We start from the raw sequence: 18,083 nt of genomic DNA, 5'->3' as shown, positions 1-18,083 counted from the left end.
GCAGACCTTTAATTTAACTGTTTAGGAATTACTGCTGCTTTCATACACAGTTCCCTATTTTAAGAGGCTCAAAAATGATTTTAAATATTTGTAGCCAAGTTTTTATTACTTGGCTAAAAATCCTTTGCAGTCAATGACTGTCTGAAGTCTAGAAACCATGGACACCACTAGATGCTGTGCTTCTTCTCTTTAGATCTTTTGCCAGTCCTTTACCGCAGCTGCCATCAGTTGCTTGTATGTGGGACTCTCTGCATTCAGCTTTGCATTTAATACCTGAAAAGCTGCTCTATTGGATTGAGATGGCTTTGCTGTCTGATCAGTTTTGCAGCAACTGCCTGAATCTGAGCAGAGCATACAGCCCGACACACTTCAGAGTTCATCCTGCTGTTTCTAACAGTGATCACATCATCAATAAACAGTGTTGACCCGGTTCCACTGGCAGCCATAAAACTACCCCCTTGTAGTGATGCAGTCATGTAGTTCTTGGTTTCATCGGCCCCAAGAATCTTTGTCCCCCAGAACTGTGCAGCCTCTTTTCGATGTTTCTCGGTAAAGTCTAATCTGGACTTCTTGTTCCTTTTATTTAAACTGAAGTAAACTAATTTTGTTTTATTCAAAGGCTGCATTTAAATACCAGGCAGTTTGGTGCAGGGTGAATTGGTTAGTTAGCAGTATTGGGATAACAGTGAAGCACTATTGTAGACTGGTTATATCAAGGGTTGTATACTGTTTTGTAAGGTATTTAAGTTAATGATGCTGATTAGATTCACTGTTTGAATTCTACCTTTTTATAGTGTCTAGAGGTTAGAAATCAGCTGCTCACATCACATATTTTCCTGTTAAAATAACAATGAATGTCAGGGTAGCAGCACAGGTCAGCTGATAACAGTCTGTACACAAAGAAAAATCTATTTGGGTTCACAGCACAAATTACTGTGTGATTTATTTCTGAGTTAGACCTTGCCTTAAGGTGTAGTTACACTTTAAACTACAAATTTCTGCTCTGTGAGTGTCGAGTCTCCTTCAGATTCTTGGTCAGGTCCACACCTTGCAGGTCCAGCTTTAACAAAACAATGTGATGGCCAAAACTCTGACTAATGTGTGACATCTTGGCATCTGTATCCATTGTTTAGATACATTTTTCTTGTCCTGAACACACAGTTTTGGCATAATCGTAACTAATTAAACCATAAAAAATTTAAACAAAGAGGAGAAAAGGGAAATAAATCATGTCCATGTGTTATTTATGAACTGTCTAATACCAAGAAACTTCATCAGAAGTATGCGGTTGTGGTTTAATCAGATCTGATTGACACCATATTTTTCCAGGGCAAAACAAACAGCACAGAGATCTCTCAGGGGAAGGAGGGAGGCTTTCAGGGCATTTGAAGCCTTCGTGTAGTCATATTAAAGGAGGCAGACGCTGTGTATTTTTATTAAACTCATATGCCGGCATGACTCACACGTCGTGCTTTAATTGGCCTTTCTGGACAGCCGGAATCTGCAAAATTTTCAGACCTGCCTTCAGTTTTGCTCAAAGACTCTTTCAATATTCTTTTTGAGACAGTTGCTTTTGAGTGTTTACATTAGCAGAGGAAAGCAACATTACTCTGCACAATTAAACTGTTAGTAAGACGGAAACGAGAATAGTAAAGATCTGCAGTGGGATGTAAGAAGTCTGTCTTTAATGCAGCCAAGTGAGTTTTATTGCTCAGGACTCTCAGGAAAGACTTTAGCCTCTAATATGTGAAATCTTTCAAAAGTAATATTAAATTTATTACTGATTTCCTGACAGCTGACCAAAATGTTGCTAGAAATTTAAATGATCACTTATAGTTCTCTCTAGCAGCAATTCCAGTGACAATCCTGCTGGCAGAAATTTGATCTGATCTCAAAATTGCTTGTGAGCTCATTTGGGACAAAAAAAGACCAAGGGTGAAATTGTCTACCTAGCTCGTGCTTGAGGAAAGAAGAGACTAGGCTTTACCATTGTTAAGGGATTACTGCCTCTCAGCCCAGTGGCGTCCACTTCTATGCTGGTGCATCTCGTCCTATGAGGCCAAATGGAAGAATATTGAGTTTTATTTATTTCCTTTCCAATCAAATCAGCGCTTGGTTATGTTGAAAATGATCAAGACATCTAGCCAGTGGGTCAACCTTTCACTGAAGATAGATGATATATGATATGATTGAACGTTTCCAGCTCCAAAATGAAGTTAAACTGAATCTTAGGCGTCCAGCAAACAATCCTGACTTTGCACCAGTGATGCAAGATTGCAAATTTAGACAGTGAGCATGTTATGGCATTATCTGCACATGTAAGATTGTTAAAATCTGTAACTTGTGTCAGACATATGGGCTTTAAATGCCTCAATCCACATTAACTGCCACATATGATACAGATATTAATTGTCGCATGTAATACTACTAATAAAGGACTCATAAGCAAGTTAGCATCACATCACTGAATAGTGAGACTACTGATTATGTGAAACAACGATAGGAGAAAGAACTGGGCACTGGAATATCTGTAGATATAGGTGGCAAACTGCTTTATAGACACACTCATCTTAAAACATATTCCTGGACCTGCTGTTGGAAAAACTTTAAGTAAAAATCCAAACAAACTGGCCTGCTGGGTGAATATTTAAATCCATTTAATGTCTCTTGGGGAAAGCAGTGGAGTCACATATAAAAATCAGAAAAGTACTAACCCTGCACTGCTCCTGAAAAATATGGCACCATTGGATTATTTGGTCCCTGCTGCTACCAGCTCATCAGCTCCTTCTTGACCGCAGACTGGTAACATATCAATAAATATTTCAGTATTTCACTGAGCGCTACAAAAGGGAGACAGCAGGTTAAGCGATTACATCAATACACTATTCATATTTCCTTAATTAGAACAAATAAAGACATTAAATTGTGGAGGATATTAAGCATTCTTAGGTTTTGTATTGTTCTTCCCCGGAAATGGCATTAATGCATATTTCTTTTTAGGGCTTTAAAATGCCTTAATAAGTCTTAAATTGGATTTTTAAAAGTGTACAGTCAGACTGTGTAGGAATAATTGTTTGCATTCCTGGTTTTTCATGACTATAAAAGTGTTCACTTTGTTAAATATTGGAGTCAGACTAGTAATCAGAGCGGCATTGTTGAGACTTTGCCTGTGCATCCAAATGTCTTGTCTTCTTGGGTGCTAAGGTTAAATGCTTGAGCAGTTCCAGCACCGTAATTATGACCACAATCACCTGATGAATATTGTGACTGAGTTTATCAACCTTAGATGACTGCCGTTTTTCATTTAGAGGTTTTCCATTAGTATTGAACCCCGTTTCACTGAAGCAGCTTTGCAAGTAATTTTTTACTCAAATCGAGACTCACAGGACTGAATTGGGGGGGGGGGGAATTAGATATGGAAATTAAGAACACATTGGGGAAGATTATCCTCATTGTAGGCGGTGTTATTTGAATAATAAAGTATAATGCAGTCTGACAATACCCCTCCATTTTCTCTAATCTGCGTAATCATAGTTTAGTGAACAAAGTACAAAGCATGTATCATTTTAACCTCCAAAATGGGCTTTAAAGTATTCCTAAGTCCTCTTCCCTTCTCTTTCCACCAGCCAATACAAGGGGTCCTCATTGTCTGCTCATATGTCCTCATCACTGATGATGCTTTTGTCACATAATTACCAGCATGCACATTCAGAGAGTACAGGGAGTGCACACGGCACACACTGCACACAATTACCATCTTGTAATTGCGATCTATCAGGCGTTGTTGTGAAGCGGTGATGCACACGCTGTCGGCTGTGCTGCATTATCAGAGCTTAGGAAATGACAAGACTATTTATAGGGGCTCTTTATCCACTTATCCTGCTGTTGCCATTGTCCTCGGGTGCAACGGGCAGCCCTGGTTAAAGCTGGACTGACAGACGGGTTGGTCAGTTGGATACTGCGGGACATAAGTGTGTAAAAGTTTGGACTCTATGGTGAAATGAAGTAATAAAGCACCCCCTGCAGGAAACTTGTTGGTCCTTAGCTGCATTATTAGGACTTCTCCTGACTCTTTAAACTCCCAAAACAACAAAAGAGCTAATATTTTATCATGACAGGCTCCTCTAAGCCACTTGCTGAAGGTATAAAATCAGGCTAAATGATGTAATCTAAACAGGTTAAGGCTATAAAAAGATATTAAACTCTCCATTCTGCAATTCCCCTGTCTGAATTATAATTTAGAAATGGCAGTGAAGGGGAAACCGTGGAAGTCAAAACATAGAAAGCTTTAAGATAAAGATTTAAGATAAAACTGCACCTGAGCCGCAAGAGAAATGCCAAAATCAAACCCATGGAGAGCTAAGCAGAACAGTGCACAGTTTATCGGGTTGGGTTGTATGACAACCAGAGGCACAGGAAATACTGACAGAGCCAAATATCATGAATTGAGTCAACAAAGAGGTTGATTTCTGCAACAGGGCAATGATCCAAAGCAGAGCTCAAAATCCACCTTGAACTACTTACAAGAAACATAAGCTGAATCTTTTGGAGCATCCCTCTGAGTGTCTGACCTGCACATCACTGAAGATCGGAAAATCAGTTGGGAGACCTTGGAAGTGCTGTGTGTGCAAGGGGTGCCTAAAAATATCTCAGAACTTGAAGAGATCTGCATGGTAGAGTGGGCAAAATTTCCCAAATCGGGAAAAGAAGGACTCTTATCTGCTACAAAATGTGTCTGAAGGCTGTGATAGCTGCCAGTGAGATACAAATAGCTTCCTTCCAAGTCATTAACATTTGAAGGAAGGCTAATATTTTAATACTTTCTGTGTTTTCAGCACTTTTCTTTACTACTTTAAACTTATAAATTAATTGTTGCTGATTTACTGGATTTGTGTACAAGCAACAGATTTATTGAGCTTTTAAACAGGCAATTTGTTCAACTGTTGCAGTTTTATCTTAATTATTTCAATTAAGGCATAATATTTTGTTTTGTAAGGCCCCTGGCACACATCTGCTTTCAGAGCACGAGCCAAGACATTTCTGTGGTCAATTTACTTTCAACACACCAGTGATCCAGTAATTAAAAAAAGGGAAATATTTATCCATATAATTAAATGTGATGTTTGCCACCTCGTGTAAAGTAAACTGAGAGGAAATTGTCAGTTGATATGCTTTTCAAGAAAAGAAAAAAAAAAACGAGGGATAAGAAGATGTGAAGGACACTGTGATGTATTGGAAGGACACTTGGATCACAATAACACTGAAGTGCTCAGAAGATTTATTACACCCTTTACGTCTTGTGTCTTCTCCAGGATCAACAACCTATAACCATTTCGTGGTCTGCACACTCATGAGAAAGCCAGTTTTTTTTTTTTTTTTTTTTTTTTTATGCGACATTACGTGATGGCAGAGCTTCAGTTCATCCTTTGTCATTTTTTTTTTTTTTTTTTTTTTTTTTAATAAATAGGACAGGGGGAATGAATGAGAGAAAGAGGGGGAGAGAAAGAAAGAAAACCAAAGGGGAGAAGAGACGGTGAGAAGGGGGGGGAAGAGAGAGAAAAAAAAAAAAAAAGAAAAAAAAAGAACTCCTGGGTCACCTGTATGGAGAAAAAAAAAAAAAACAAACAAAAAAAACAAACAGAGGAGACAGCAAACAACAAAGAGCAACATAATAATAGAGAAAACAAAGCACCATCACAATAAACTAGCTAGTCATAGATATCAATATTTACTAAATAATAAACGATATTGTGCAGCACGCAAGATAGACAGCGCACAGTGTGCTTTGAGGTAGCAGCCAAGAAAGCTTTAGTCCGCGTCTGTGAATACCCATGTGTGCATACCTGTGTGGATCAGCATGCTTGCATTCCAAAGGTTTCTCCATGTAATGATCTGCTAGGGAGTGTGGGGGGGTCACAGCCCCGTCCTCCAGGGTGTGAAGCGGGTATGGAGGAGATCAAAACTCCAGACATCCAGAGGCCCCCAGAACACAAGAGACCATGGAAGACCAACAGAGGGGCAGCCGCGCCACTATTCCAGTAAGAGCTGAGGAGAGTCCCAGATGAGGGCTCGCCCAGCAGCCGCGGAGCAGAAGTCAGGGGGAGTTGCAGTGACGTGCCCGTGAGCTCCGCCGGCCCCCAGCTGCGCCTGAGTGACCGAGCCCCAGGCCGAGAGGCCGGGGGCACCCCACCTCCAAAGGGGGCCCGAGCGAGCCCCAGGCCCCAGGCCCCGACAAGTGGCCGCCAAGGAGTGAGCCGGTGTGTACCCGGACGCCCACCCCCAGACACAAAGAACCACCAACACACCGACACCTGAGGGAGTCCGCCACCGGCAGGGGAAGTGGTGGTGGGTGGAGATAGGCCTCCAAACCTTGGAGGGCCTGAGGTGTCCCCAGAGAGGTGGCGTCTGATACCCAACCTGACATATAGACACAGACATACAGGCACACACAGACACAAACATCCATTCCCACCCTCATGCTCTCATATGCACTCACTCCACACTCAACCAACGTGGAGACAGACATAAAGAGACGCTGTACACACAATCACACTCCCCAAGCGTACTCTACAAACCGGGTCTAGGTACCCTTGCCCCTGGAGGGGGGAATTGCACCCAGACCCAGGTGGTGTTACCCTTTTCCCTGCGGTGGGGAGAGGCAGACCACCCCGACTCCGCAGCAGCAGGGAGGCCCCACACCCCAGACCGCAGTCGGACGGCCAACTCCTCCTACTAGCCCTCCCGCTCCAGCAGGCCGCAGAGAATGGAGGTGGGAGAAGACTCCAAACCTCCCTCCACCCGCTCATTGTAGTGTTGATGCATATGTGTTCTAAGGTGCAATTAAAACCCAGGAGGGCATGGAGCTACCTGCCATGGAGCAGCAGGTAAGCGCATAGTCCCTCCTGCTAGCCCTCAATGACTAAGTGAGAAAGCCAGTTACGTGTATGCATGAGTGTGCTGCTAATGTTTTCACATTATTGTGTTCAGATATGTTTACGTAATGGTGAGGTTCGGGCTCTGGGGAGGCCGTTGTGTGTTTGTTCTATCCAGGTATGCGTTTACAGCATTGGTTGGAGCAGACCTTCCCATAGTGTGGGGCCCGCCCCCTAGGGGGGGGGGGGGGGGCGCAGAGCCATTGCAGGGGGGGCGCGGTGTGAAAAGGGGGAAAAAAACAAAATGCTTGGACACTGCAAGCATGGGGCGCCCACAGAAACGCATAGCAGGAGATGAAGCATCGCTGAATATGTTTCCAAACCAACTTCATTCTAAGCCAAAGACTAGAAAATATGGTGAAGCATGTCTTCCCTTTGGTTTCACCTGCACAAGTGCCGAGGTAGGTCTCCCTGCAGGATTGGTTTTCCCTTTGTTGGGAGCAGCGCTGGGCTGTTTAAATCACGGACAAACAGGATCCCACAGTTGCTTATGTTTTTAAACCCATTTTGCACAGAGAGGCATTTTTTGAAAAATGTATTGATAGCAATGTTGAATATTATTACACATGAAAAAAAAACAACTACACGTAAAATAATTACACCGAGACGCCTCTGCCTTTCTAAATAGAGGGACATTAACTGCGTCCCTATGTAAGCGTGTAAAACCTGAAGATAGTCAGATTAACATTATTTTGTCTCTATCTGCCATTCTGCAATTCATCTCATGTAAACAATAACGTGAGGCATAGTGTGACGTGAGAAAAGGCACATACCTTTGACGTTGAGTGATGAACTCTGTATTCCTCGTCCACAGGTAAACGCAAAAAAGGAGTTTTAAAAAAATCTCAGTTTTCGGTGATTCGAAACGCCGTTTACGTGTGGACGAAACAGCTGCGTTTTCAAAAATACCCGTGTAGGTGTGGACATAGCGTAAAAGAGTTAGTAGTTTATTTTATTACTACCTGTAATTTATTGCAGATTACTTGTATTTGCTTAATTGTTTACTAAATGTTTGAGGTGTGAAATAAACCGCAATGGAGCAAAATATGGGTGTGTGTGGTTGGAGGATGTGTTTGTGCGTGTGCACGCGCGAGAAGGGGGCGGGAACATTTTTCTTGTAAAACAAAGGGGGGCCTAGCAAAAAAAAGTTTGGGAACCACTGGGTTGGAGTGTGTTTGGGATTACTGTCATCCTGAAACGCTGTTGTCATTCAAACTTATTGCAGGTGGTACTGCATGGTGGATCAAAATCTGATGGTACTTTTCCTGCATTCATAATACATTGTTTTGACCACTGGCTGAGATCGCCAACACCACTGGCTGAAATACAGCCACAAACTGTGTTTCATCTCCTGACCTCCTCTGTACATATTAATGATTTAATCCAATCATTATTTGCAACTCTGCTAAAAAAATCTTTTCCCGCTCTGCACAAGTTAAGCTCTTATATGTTAGTACTGTAATCCTAAACAAAACAACTATGCACACAGCTTTACCCCTGACATTAGTAAATAAGTACTTAGAAATCCTTGGTTTATTAAAAACCTCTACATACTGCATTAATCTTTCTTTCTTTTTTATGTGACCTGAGATTGCTATGTCCCTTCAAAATAAAAGCAGTTGTAAGAGTAGTATGCGAGGTTTATTAAAGCATGTTTGGTGTTTCTGAGAATGGACAAACTGCATGATGTATCCGATCATGGCTGCAGTGATACAGCATTTCTTCACTTCTATGAAATGTGAGACACATATATGAACTTGATAGACATCCAATTTGTAGTCCAAAGGATTTAATATGATGTTGGTCCACCTTTTGCAGTTGTAACATTTTCCACAAGGTTTCACAAGCAGATTTGTGAGGTCAGACACTGATGTTGGACAAGAAGACCTGGCTCACAGTCACTGCTCTAATTCATCCCAGAGGTGTTCTATCGGTTTGAGATCAGGACTTTGTGCAGGCCAGTTAAGTTCTTCTACACCAAACTGGCTCATCCATGTCTTTATGAACCTTGCGTTGTGCACTGGTTTGCAGTCATGTTAGAACAGGAAGTACCATCCCCAAACTGTTCCCACAAAGTTGGGATCACAAAATTATCCAACATGTCTTGGTATGCTGAAGCATTAAGAGTTCCTTTTGTTGGAACTAAGGGGCTGAGCCCAACTCCTGAAAAACATTTCCACACCATAATCTCCCCTCCACCAAACTTTACTCTTGGCACAGTGCAGTCAGACAAGGACTGTTCTCCTGCCAACCACCAAACCCAGACTCGTCCATCGGATTGCCAGACAGAGAAATGTGATTTGTCACTGCAGAGAACATTTCTTCACTGCTCTAATGGCGTCATGCTTTACAACACTATATCCAATGCTTTGCATTGTGCTTGGTAAGGCCTGGATATAGCTGCTCGGCCATGGGAATCATTTCCATGAAGCTTTGTATGCTTCTTAAACTAATCCGAAGGCTGCATGAAGTTTGAAGATCTCTCCGCAGAGAGCTGACGACCTCTGCACACTATGCTCCTCAGCATCCACTGACCATTCTCATTTTACTTGGCCTACCACTTTGCTGATGAGTTACTGTTGTTCCCAACCACTTCCACTTTGTTATAATACCACCAACAGTTGACTGTAGAATATTTAGTTGCGAGGAATTTTCACGACTGGACTTGTTGCAAAGGTGGCATCCTATCACGCTGATATGCATGAGCGACCCATTCTTTCAGAAATGTTTGTAGAAGCTGCCTGCATAACTAAGTGCTGTATTTTATACACCTGTAATGTAATAATGTGTGTATGTGTTAGTCCCCATAGGGAAATAGTTCCTCTGCATTTAACCCATTCACCCAGTGAATTAGTGGGCAGCCACCAATGCAGCGCCCGGGGAGCAGTGTGTGGGACGGTACCTTGCTCAGGGGTACCTCAGGGTAGCCGTTCAGTGGAGTCGAACCCCCGACCTTCCGATCATGGGGCCACCACTCTACCTACTGAGCTATCCCTGCCCCACTGTGACCATGGAAGTGACTGGAACACCTGAATTCAATGATTTGGATGAGTGAATACTTTTGCTTACTTACTTACAGTGTGTGGATGTGTGTGTGAATGGGTGGATGATTGTGTATAGTGTAAAGCGCTTTGGGTTCCTTAGGACCAAGTAAGGCGCTATACAAATACAGACCATTTACCATTTTGGCAATATAGTGTATCATAATCCAGCCTGTGTTATCTTTTTATTACCAGACAGCATTTTTTTGTACAGAGCAGTGTTGACAGAAAGCAACATGCAACAATGCCCTTTATGCATCTGTTGCATATAAATGATTGCAACTTTTCAAGGCTACTTAATCTGCAGGTTTCTATCTAATTTTATTGTTAATCAGCAGTTGAAGTCTGAATTAAGGCTGTCTGTTACACTGTGCATTGCTGCTGTCATTCTGTGAAGCCTCACTGCTCACACAACGAACACAGCAGAGAGAGAGCAGGTGCTGTGCCAGGAGTGCAAGATGTCATTGTAAAGCAGTATGATACTGTACATGGAGTTTTTGCAGTGCCTTAAAAAAAGAACAGCTGAAGGGGCATTGAAAGTGGCTAAATGTAGTGACAAAGTGACCTCAATGAGGTGAACGGAAGTTTGAGAGAGAGAGAAAGAGAGATGTTGCACAAGCTGAGATTAGTTACAGTTCCTCATTTAACAAGAAAAAAACCCAACAACATATCCAAATCTTAAAATTCAACAACAGACAAATATCTAAATAGCTGAATATTTGGGTAGAGCCCCAGTACGCTTTTAATTTTTCACCTATCCATGCTGAGCTGAGCAATTTCTCCTCAATTGCAATTTCATTATTTTGCTAAATATTTGTTGTTGTCTTAGCGCAGCATTAAATAACGCAGGTTTGAACTGGGCAGTTACCTTTTAAGTTCAGCTGCACATTGTGTGCTACACCTCTGGAATGATCACAATTCACTGTGTGGCATTTTCAACTAAGTAATGAATAATTTACTGTGCTCCAGGAATTCATTTATTTTTTGGCTGAGTTGTGTCTGCCTCTGCTGAAGAAAGGCTGAGAGCCAGTACTCCAGAGAAATCACAAGTTGCCATAACTACAAGTGCTGAGGTCTCTGTGTAGTCCAGAGTATAGCCCCAGAGAGGTGGGCAGTAAGCCGACCATGAATGACGGCTGAGAGCTGTGGAAGACCACATCCAGCAGGAGCCGGCTGCCTGAAGCGCCCTTTAGCCAGAGTCGTTCCTCTGCAGTGTTTGCTCGTGTGGGTTGAATGGCTGATGGGTTATCGTATGAGAAAAAGAAAGCTATCAATTATTCACTTAATGTCAGCCTGGGATAGATAGACGACTACTTAAGGTTGACTTTAATTCTCTAGTTCTCTTGAATTTAGATGCTCTTTTTCTCCTGAAAGCAAGGTTACAAAAGCAATCCTGTGTTTTAGGGGCTCATAATTAAGCTAAACTAAAAGATAACATGCACAGTGATCGGAAATTGAATAGAAGACAATTGCTGTACAAGGAAAATTTGGTTATCTTTTTGCACATGCTTTGAGCGTAGTTACAGCTGAACTTTACTTGGAAGACTTCTTTTTTTTTTTGTACTCCTTCACACTAGAGGGGCTTTGCAGTAGCACCAAAGTGTCTCTCTCTGATAGACAGCCTAATTCATACAGTTGGTGTTTTCATAATCCCCCAGAGGCTGTCTTGGTGTGCTCTCTGTCTTGTTTATTCCACTGATGTCCTCTCCACCCACTGCTACCAAAGAAGCCAGACCACTGCAGCCTAATGTCTGTCTGTTGTTGTTGTTGTTGTTATAGCTCTTCATCCCTCTGAGGTATCTCATTGGTTTCTAGGAGTGTGTCGGTATAAAAGATACACACGAGTGTTTTTAATCTGGCCCCCGGGATCACTGGTCCCTTGTCAATTCAGGCTATACAAATGTGTGTCCAATAATGAGAACCTTTAAAATTGATTTAAAACTGCTGTGTTTGTCATGAGTTGGTGTTTGTAAATCTGTGCACGTCTGTTGAGAGCTGTTTTCATATCCTGCAAAGATTTGAGGAAGGCAAGGTCTCGAGAGAGTTTTTGCTTAATGAACAAAAAGTAAAATGGCTTTGTTAAAAAAAATCACACTAAGTGGGGAAAGGTGCTGTTTGGAGTCGAGCTGTAAAATGAATAAGAGAGAAAAGGAAAAACTAAAATCCAATCTTCAGGAAAAAGAGCCTTCATGTTATAGTCACCAACATGTTTTTACTTGAATCATAACTCAAGACCTGATTTGAATTTTTTTTTCAATAAAAAAACATATTTTTTTTTATGTTTGTTTGCTGCTTGTTTGCTGTATACTAAAGCATTTTCATTCCAGTGTGTGAAATAGTTCTGCTCTGTCGGGTACACACGGTGTCCTTGGGCTTTAGGGCCTTGACACATCAGTCACAGTAATATTGGACGCTGAAAGACTGGTTAAAGAGCCAAGTCCACGGTCCACGTGTAACTGAATTACATGGACATGAAAAACAAGTATTTACAGAATACCAAATAATTAAATAACCACCGACACTGAGCTAGAGTATTGCTCAAAAGTCTTGAGCCATCTATTTCTTTATACTTGGCTTCAAAGGAGCCACAATTTCTTAGATTTTTTAAAGCGATCTTCAGTAATAGTTCGTCTGATAACGACTGTGTTGAGTCTGTTCCTTCCCATTCCATGCAAGGCCACCTGGGTTGGCTGGAAGACTGTTTACTTAGCCTAGCAGGGCGAAGCTGAACTATGGACACACATACACTTACACTGATAAGCACACACTCATCCCCCTCCCTTTCCAAACGCCTTCGATGCTTGTTTCCTGCGGGGGAACACGGCAGGTCTGTGTGCCGCGCTGGAATGGTAGCGCTGTGCAGGGCGGCTGCTGTGTTCGCTTCGGATTACTCCTCACCCCCCACCCAATCCCGTGGCTTGTCATGTCTTTCACAAAGTTGTGCTGTGGACATTTATGTGCTTTTTGTGCAGAGGAGTTTTTTTTGTTTCCTGTTCTCATGCTGTCCTACCATGGAAGCACAGCATGAGTAGAGGTCTCTTTTTTTCCTCTTGTACTTTCCCATTGTAGTGTACATTTCAGTGTTTTTCTGTAACGCTACCGATCTCCGACCTGTATCCCCATGTGATGTCTGTGTTGTGTGTGTAAGGTCAGGGGGTCCCATTTCACTGCAGGGCAACCTGCATGTGGCGAATAAAGCTTTGATTGATTGATTGATTGATTGATTGATTGGTTGATTGATCTGGGTTTCTGAAGCTCCTTAAAAGTTTGTGTTTGGAAATTGGCTACATTTTTACCCATTTTCCATCCAGTCCTTATACCTGACCATTGTTTAAGCCACTTAACATTGACCTACGAATCATTCAAGCATAAATAAGGTGCCTAACTCAATGTATGACGCACTGTTGTCTTCACATGTCAACTAAGTAAAGAACCTATGTTATATTGTATCATTAGGCACTTACAAGCAGCCGGCCACAAAAATAGACATTTTGTTCCCATTGCTTTAGTTCCCATGTGACAGGCATAAAATAGTATTTTTGCACCAACAAGGTGATTCCTAAAGAGCTGAAAAACTGGCACGTCAGTCTGCCGTGTGGTCTGCATTTCTGTATCTGCTTCACTCATTTAGTGTTGGTTCTGTCTTTTACACCAAAATGATAGGTAACAGATTTTTTTATTTTCATATAAACTCAACTTAAAGTGAATGATGATATTCCTCTTTAACTGCTGGATGTTAATAATGTCAACATATAAACTTAAAAGATGATGAATTGTAAATCTCTAACCAGAAATCAAGGTAAAGCATCGAATATTAAACCGCATGTCTGGAACAACAACTCTTTTCAGGCCATGGAAATTGGAAAAGTAGAAGGCAAAGGAAGAAGTTGCAGGATTAAAAAAAATATAGCAGAAATTCATGTCCTAAGGAAGAAATCCAGCAGAGACCCGAGAGATGATAAGTGGACTGTTTCTCATGGTGCTTTAAATAACGTCTCATTTACACAAGCACTTTTTTCTTATAGATAAATGCTATCTAACTATTCTATCTAACATTCATTAGTAGATAACCTGCTCTACCCTGATGAACTGGTCTGTAAATCAGTGGAAACAGGTCTCCTTGAGTGAAGAATTCAAAATTGAAATTTTTGGTTCAGATACAACCATCTATAAAACACGGTGGAGGCTTCGTCATGCTTTTGGCTGCATTGCAGACAGTGGTGTTGGGGATCTGATTTTGATCCACCAACTTGAATTAATTTGACTGACAACAGTTTCATTTTTCGGCATGAGAATGATCTCAAACGCGGTGCCATTTCAATAAAAGCTTGCGTGGATAGAAAAACACAAATTGTAGCACGATCGGTCATTGATTATTCCTCCCCGGAGCCTGGACCTCAACATTATTAAAGCTGTGTGTGATCATCTTTTTTTTTTTTTTTTTCTTTTGGCCTGTCCCGTTTGGCTCTTTTGCCATCAGAATTGTTGTCTAAAGGCAAAGAAAGATGCCCAACGGATTTACTTTACCAAACTGACCATCCCAGCCTTGCCGTAATGGTCCATTTGATTCACCTTTTATTGTTTATTTTATTTTCACTTAATGAATACGGGACAGACTTGACTGGGGGAAAGAAGGGGAGAAAGAAAGAGGGAAAGAGAAACAGCTGAGAAGAGGGACGGGGGAGAAGGGCAAAAGACAAAAACCAACAGAACGGGCAGAGAAAAAAAAATGCATATATCAATCACCTGGATCACCTGCTGAGAAAGAAAAAAGAAAGCAAGCAGAAGAGAACAAGAGTAATAGAATAAACAACATCACAATGATATATGGGAATATGACAGTAAATACTAAATGTTAAACATTATTGTGCAGCACATAAGATCAACAGAACACAGTGTGCTTTGAGGTAGGAGCCAAAAAGGGTGTAGTTTGTGGGTGTGATCACCCGTGTGTACACCTGTGAGCATGGACGCGTTTGTTTTTTGTTTTTTAAAAGGTTCCTTCATGTAATAATCTGCTAGAGGGTGTGGGGGGGCCACAGCCCCGTCCTCCAGGGCGTGAAGCAGGTGTGGAGGAGATCAAAACTCCAGACATCCAGAGGCCCCCAGAACACAAGAGACCAAGGAAGACCAACAGAGGGGCAGCTGCGCCACTGTCCCGGAAAGAGCTGAGGAGAGTCCCAGATGAGGGCTCACTCAGCAGCCGCGGAGCAGAAGCCAGGGGGAGTTGCAGTGACGCGCCCGTGAGCTCCGCCGGCAGCCAGCTGCGCCTGAGTGACCGAGCCCCAGGCCGAGAGGCCGGGGGCACCCCACCTCCGAAGTGGCCCGAGCGAGCCCCAGGCCCCAGGCCCTGATAAGCGGCCGCCAAGGAGTGAGCCGGTGTGTACCTGGACGCCCATCCCCGGACACAAAGAACCACCAACGCACCGATGTCTGAGGGGGTCCGCCACTGGCAGGGGAAGTGGTGGTAGGGGGAGATAGGCCTCCAAACCTTGGAGGGCCTGAGATGTCCCCAGAGAGGTGGCGCCTGACACCCAACCTGACATATAGACACAGACATACAGGCACACACAGATACAAACATCCATTCCCACCCTCATGCTCTCATATGCACTTACTCCACACTCAACCAACGTGGAGACAGACATAAAGAGACGTTGTACACACGATCACACTCCCCAAGCATACTCTACAAACCGGGTCTAGGTGCCCCCGCCCCTGGAGGGGGGAACTGCACCCAGACCCAGGTGGTGTTTCCCTTTTCCCTGCGGTGGGGGGAGGCAGACCGCCCCGACTCCGCAGCAGCAGGAAGGCTCCACACTCCAGACCGCAGTCGGACGGCCAACTCCTCCTCCTAGTCCTAGCCCCCCCTGCTCCAGCAGGTCGCAGAGAACGGGGGTGAGAGAAGACTCCGAACCTCCCTCCACCCGCTAATTGTAATGTTGATGCATGTGTGTTCTAAGGTGCATTTAAAACCCAGGAGGGCATGGAGCTACCTGCCAGAGAGCAGCAGGTAAGCGCATGGTCCCTCCTGCTAGCCCTCAATGTCTACGTGTATTTAAAATTGAGAGGTGGGCAACGACGCCAGGGGTGGGGTGTACACCCTGATGGTACTTTGGACTCCGTGTATCGTGCCCACCCCCAAGATCCTATATGTATGTGTAATGAGAGTGTGAGTAATGTGAATGTCTAAGTTGTGGGATAAAATTGAGGCAGAGGCAGCCAGAAGGGGACAGAGGGGGGGGGGGTAGCCTCCTCTGCACCCTGGTGACATACCCCTACTCCAAGGCCCTGCATGTGTGGGTGGTTGTGGTGGAGCGGGAAGAGGGAGGCAGCTGGAGATGGGGAGGGAAGGAAGGGAGGGGCAAGTGACCCCTCCCTGGGGCCAGCTCCCCCGCTGACCCCAGTAGGCACCCCCATACTCCGCGACCCGCCAGGGAAAGGGGGCCCAGGCCCATCCAGACCGGGCCCAGTGCAGCAGCGCCGCCCGGCCCCACAGAGCCCGGGACAGTCCACCCAACCCCACCACAGAGAAAACTGCACCCACCCCACCATCCACTCATCTTCCAGACTACATAAGACAATAAACACCCAGGCTGAGATCTTCCTCCACCTCTCCTGTATCTCCCCCTCCTGCAGAGGGAGCTCCTGAGGAGAGGAAAGCTCCTGCAAGATGTGACAATCTCCCCCACCAGTTGAAGAGCCCCCCAGGTGGCTCGACGCACCGGCGGCACCCTGTGTGTGATCATCTTGACAGAGAAAATGTTTGTTTCAAGAAACTGCTGTACCCGTTTTCCATTTCTATAAAGAACTGAGGGCCGGCTCAAGACTTTTGCACAGTGCTGTATTTTTCTGAAACGTCACACTCAGCTTGATCTGGAAGTAGCTGCCGCTGCAGCCGGTGAAGCTGTGGCTGGATCTGCGTGCCATAACAACATTATTATGAGATCAAACATACTGAAATGTGCCAGTTCTGATATGTTCACACTCAAAGCTTAAAGCATTAGGCACAAAAGTTGGCAGAACACCCTAACACACACAAGTTAGATTAGCATTTTTAGATTATAAGCTTTACTGGTTGTGGAGCTGTGATAACAAAATGCAGGGTCTTTGACATTGTGTCATTTAGTTTGGCTCTAGCTCAGAGTGAAAGTTCAGTGAATTTTAAGGTTATTTGGCTGTTGATACGGTGCCCTTTTTTGTATGAAAGTAACTCTGGCAATGACCAATGCGAATCTGGTCAGATGGAGAGCATATAAAGCAAAAAAAAAAAAAATTAAATAGCTGTCTGTTGTCCCTGAGATTGTGGCGCTAATTTGGCTTAACAATTAGCCCCTTCACAAATTAAATGCATGCTAAAAAATGACAGCTACCTTGTGTGTTTAAGTGCAATACCAAGAAGTCATTTATAAGCATTTGTATGTGATGAGTTAGAAGTAAACGGGCAGTTTGACTGTTGCCGTAAAGACAGTGCATAATGGCACCAATGCTAAAGGACACCTTGTGCATATCTGTGAAACGCCAGCGGCTTTGACAACGCAGCAGTATTTGAGGTCCTCTCATGTTTATATGTTGCATCTGTTCATGTTTTTCTCTGCCGTGCCCTTGACTGCTGCGAAGTCAAGAAAGAAAATGTAAACTTACACATTCACCCGTGCAGTGCCTTTTCTTTTCTCAGCTCTGCCTCAGTATTTGTAGAAACATTTGCATTCAAACTATCTGTGCCAAAAAGATTATGTTGTGGATTTGATTCGGTTGACTGTGCATGCATACATGCATTTCCTCAAATGCATGCATTGAGAGGAATACAGTGACCTTTTCACTAAATAAGCTTATAAATGCACGCAAACAGCGGAAGATAACTCGCGTTGCGGCTTTAAATCATCCGTGGCAGCACTGTTGTGAAGAAAATACTGAGCATAGAGTTTAAAATGCAACCGACCAGTGCAAGAATAAATTTAGCCCAAACAGATGCTTACCCCCAGTCTCGGAGTATACATCTTTTTCTTGGGTGTAATGCGAGTTAGGATAATTAAGCTGCAGGACCTGACGTTAGATAATGGACCGCGGCAGTGAAAGGCGTCCATAATGACCGATGAGAACTCGGGCC

The 18,083-nt window shown here is 43.5% G+C and overlaps 1 protein-coding gene across 3 annotated transcripts in view; it reads left to right on the top strand.

Moving 5' to 3' along the window:
• macrod1 (mono-ADP ribosylhydrolase 1) overlaps nt 1-18,083 on the top strand; it is a 147,508-nt gene that overhangs the window by 15,627 nt on the left and 113,798 nt on the right. The window lies entirely within an intron of this gene.

This window comes from Rhamphochromis longiceps, linkage group LG2 (genome assembly GCF_057381845.1).
Source record: "Rhamphochromis longiceps isolate RC_006_pf linkage group LG2, R_longiceps_female_GT1.1, whole genome shotgun sequence".
In the NCBI taxonomy this organism is placed as follows: Eukaryota; Metazoa; Chordata; class Actinopteri; order Cichliformes; family Cichlidae; genus Rhamphochromis; species Rhamphochromis longiceps.
Note: the sequence above shows the minus strand (reverse complement) of the source record. Positions and strands in the feature narration are given on the sequence as shown.